This window comes from Amphiura filiformis, chromosome 14, assembly GCF_039555335.1.
Source record: "Amphiura filiformis chromosome 14, Afil_fr2py, whole genome shotgun sequence".
NCBI lineage: Eukaryota > Metazoa > Echinodermata > Ophiuroidea > Amphilepidida > Amphiuridae > Amphiura > Amphiura filiformis.
Genome location: NC_092641.1, coordinates 30228166 through 30232590, shown reverse-complemented (window position 1 = coordinate 30232590; position 4425 = coordinate 30228166). Strand labels below are relative to the sequence as shown.

The 4425-nt window shown below is 37.5% G+C and overlaps 1 long non-coding RNA gene across 1 annotated transcript; it reads left to right on the top strand.

Moving 5' to 3' along the window:
- Positions 1 to 1637: 1637 nt before the first annotated feature.
- On the top strand, positions 1638 to 4179 carry LOC140169939 (uncharacterized). Its single transcript, XR_011861440.1, has 2 exons — positions 1638 to 2027; positions 3206 to 4179. It is a non-coding gene; the product is annotated as an uncharacterized lncRNA (long non-coding RNA).
- Positions 4180 to 4425: the final 246 nt, after the last annotated feature.

Genomic DNA, 4425 nt, shown 5'->3' with positions numbered 1-4425 from the left:
TTATGCCTGATGATATGCAAGAACTGTTTATAGATCATGATTGTGAAGACTCTGTAGGCAACAGCGATGAAAGCGATACAGAGGATTAAGTAAGCATAATTGGTAGAACTTTAAAGCAAACTTTATAGTACAAACAAGTATGTGTGCCCTATTTGAACCAAAGGGTAACATAATGGTATGAAGTATTTTCCTACAAATTACGGACCCAAATGCTTGGAACCGTATAATATAAGATTCCCTAAAGACTAAAGACCCCATCCTGTCTATTAAATATGGGGTCTTCAGAGACTTCCTCTTCCAGCCCCCCCCCCACACACACACACAGTATTGTTGCCATCGAGTTTTGGAATAACATATCAACATTAATTTTGATTTTAGGTTGTAAGATGTGTTGCATCATAATTATTTGAAATTACAGTATCATACATTATTACACATTATATTCTCAAAATGCTCATAACGCCTGAATGGCACCCCCCTGTTTGGGGGCGGGGTGGGGTGGGGAGTTGGTGGCTGGATGTTTGTATGAAGGAGTTTGACTTTCTTGGTCAAGATATACTTAATCTTCATAAAAATCTGGTCATACCAAACAAATAATAAACTTTAGACAAATTTCACTGGTGTTGCTTTTAAATAGGGGCCATTTAGAGACCCCCTTCTACACCCCACCCCATATTGTTACCACATCAAATATAAAAGGCTTATTTAAATAAGTGGGTTCAATCTTGGCATTAAAAAGAGTGTACTTTATACTATTTTGTGTTTAAGCGTAACTTAGGGCATGTTTTCCTTTAAAATGGACCCCCCCCCGGAAATAGGGGTCCTTTAGAGACGCCCTACTACTCTTCCACCCTCCAGATTGTTACCACATCAAATATGTTGGGCTTAATTTACTAATTGGGTGTACACTATGAGATTTATAAGAGTTTGATCTACACTATTGTGTTTAAACGTAACTTATGATATTTTATCCTTAAAAATGGACCCCGGAAAGAACCCCCCTTTGTGGGAGCCTGTTCAGGATAGGGGCTTGTTACCCAAGATATTCTTATTCCTCATGAAATTCTGATCTAGAAAAACCATATGGGATAAGTTTACGCTCCAAGTGACACCTAGCTCATCTACAGCCTGGTCTAAAAAGAATTGTGAAAAAATTTTTGGCGAATAGGGTTCGGAATTTGTATGTACGGTATTTCAGAAATTGCTTGGGTATAATTGGAAGTGAATCTGAAAAAGTAGTGTGAAGGTAATAACCAGGTAGACCTGTAGCAGTGTCTAAAAATTCTGGATCAGTATGATTTGCCACTACTTTTCGCTATGAAATACCGCGTGAAATGGAAGCAAAAATATTTGTTTATTACGAACAATGATTGACTGTAGGATTGGTGGACCTTTTTGAATTAATGAGTTGTCAAGATATTACACCTGGGACTGTAAATTGAATCCCCGTCCAACTACATGTATAGCTAATTTAGATACGGTCAGTATTATAGATTCGTGTAAAATGTCTTATTTTGTCTTAAATACACGGCTTCGCAGGCTATGTCAGTTAGCACATCTATGACAATAACAAAGTTACGAAAATCACTGAATGGGCCTTTAATATCAGACACAAACTTTTTTCGTTGCAGACTAGCATGTATATATCATAACACACGTGATTAGCAATTCCAGAAAACTATAAAGAGCCTAACAAAATAACGTTTTACTCATACATTGTAACAACAAGCTATACGAATACACGATGGCAAAGATCCTAGTTCTCGCTCTACTGATTGTTGCTGTGGCATCATTTGCGCACTGCGCAAACCCAGCTCTACAAGATCGAAACACCTTGGCGATAAATGATGATGCAGCTGACCCACTTGCCCATCAACTCGCGGAAGAAGCGCCACTTCAAATTCTGAAGCGATTGCTAAACTCTGACCGTGCCCAAGTCCGGCAACGTCGACAATTTGGCTGTTGGCCGTATTGCTGGTAACAGCCTACCTACCTTGCTGGTAACAGCCTACCTACGAATAGGTTAGGTAAGATATTGTTAGATCATTTAAAAGGGCATTTCGTGATCCACGGCATCATCCCCCTACTTTTCTCAAAAACAGTTGAGATTTTTATACCACTGGAAAACGCTGGCTACATAATCTGATAATGTTTATCATGTTTATGTACAAAAAAATTCTTGCAGATTAATTCGCTAAGCAAAAATATCGTGACATTTTAATTACGTTCTGGTGGTACACATTGTCTATGGAGCAGTGTAATACACATAATCATGCAAAACTCGCGAAGTGCAAAATCGGAATCAACTGAAATTTAGGGGATAAACTTTTTTCGTGGATATCTACTGAAAAATGTCATTAAAAGAGGATGCTAGGATCACGAAATACTCATTTAATATAGCCCGCTAAGTCGAAGGTTCATTCCCGGGTTTTGTTATGTCGAAGGTCCGCTATCTATGTCGAATATAAGGTTCGCATGTGACATGTCGAATCTTTCCCTACCCCAGACCTTGACCTTGACCCTAACCCTAACTCACTACAACCCTAGCCATATCCACAACCATAAACCTAGCCCTAACCTTAGATATATGCATAATCCTCTTTCATATTCGATAATGTTCGAGTAAACTTTATTTCGTATTTGACATAATAGCGAACCATCTGGTGTAATGTTATATGAGTAAAATGTCAGTTCGATAGCAAACCTTCGACATCGGTGAACCTTCAACATAGCGGGAATACACCTGTTAAATATTGTTGATTAAAATTTCTTTTAAATTTTTACCTGTAGTTGCATACAGAAAATGCAGTTAAATATTTTGGTTTACCATGTTTACTGTATTCATCAGGAGAGATAGGAGGGGCGGGGAGGGAATGATTTGTTTGTAAAAAAGTGGTTTTTCAGAACACATGAATATATTCATATCAGTGTGACTTTACAAGGCTATAATGTTGGGTTGTTAATTTTTTACTTGCATCTCATGATTAGAAAATTTAAGGGAGAATAAGAGGGGGTCGGGGAAATACATAAAAATATCGAAATCAATCCCTAACTTTTCAAAGATTCATGGCAGATATACACCGCTGCAATGATTTATACAATGTCTTCCTTAACCTTTTTAATTATTCGTTTTCGTTAATATCAGATTAATATTTAAATAATTTATCAATTTAGCACCTTCTTGGTTTATATCATATACTTTCAGAAATCGCTCTCAATATGTCATCATTAATGGAAATATGGCATATCTCAGTCATACACCCGAAGAAGGCGTTCCACATGGACCCGTTATTTTACCACTTGCTTTCACTCTTTATACTTCTCTAAATTGATGATATTTTAAGATTCATATGGCTTGTCAAAAATGATTTATGAAGATAATACTCAAATTTATGTTATAGTCAATGTACCCATGCAACTATTTCTAATCTTGAACTATGTTTCAACCTGGTCAAAGACTTTGTGCATTGGTCAACTGCAATGATCTCAAACTGAATGCTGACAAAACTGAAGTTCTTCACTTATCATCTCGCTTTCGCATTTCATCTACATTTTCATCCATCACCATGACTCAACCAGCTCCTAGTGAAAGAAATCTAGATGTAATTGCTGAACCAAGGGGTCATTCAACTTTAGAAGTGACGGGTATGTGCCTGTCATTAGATCACTGATTCGAAAATACCCGACGGCCTCCCCTTTATTAGTTCGGCTATCCAATGACCCCCTTTTTCTAGAATTTTATCATATTAATTAATTATAAATATTAATAAAATAATGTAAGAAACTTTCAAGCTCTCTTATTTCAGCAAATTTGAATTGTATATTGGGCAAAACTGGGGTCAAAAAGGAATTTTGCTACCCGATGATCCAATGTTTTTCAAACCATTTGTACTTTTTTTCCCAAAATGTTGTACCCAATTTTTCTTTCATTAGTTTCTACCAAATGACCCCTTTTTAAACAACCTTTATATCGATATGCGATAGGTCCTACTTCCCAACGCCGGTACGATACCCGTCACGTCTGCAGTTAAGTGCCCTCCTCGGGTGTTGAACATGATATTTCTCATCTGCCTCACCTATGGAACAATCTTCCACTTCATATCAAGAAGTTACTGTTGAGCAATTTAAAGACATATTATACGATCTTATGATGAAATTGATTAAAAATGTTTTGTCATAGTCTTTTGGCATATTTGTAATGTTTACACAGTCATGTCCTAACTTACAAATGGAATCACCCCGGGGAATCACCCAAATTCGTTGTGTTTGTCATCGTACATTGTGGCTTTACGTCGCAGTTACATAATCGCATAGCAGTGGCGTAGCGTGGGTCATCACCTGGGGAGGGGGTAGCACCGGATCGGGGAGGGGGGGGGGGGCACAAGCCGGTTTTTGGCAATTTTCCTATTGGATTAAAAAAATTCA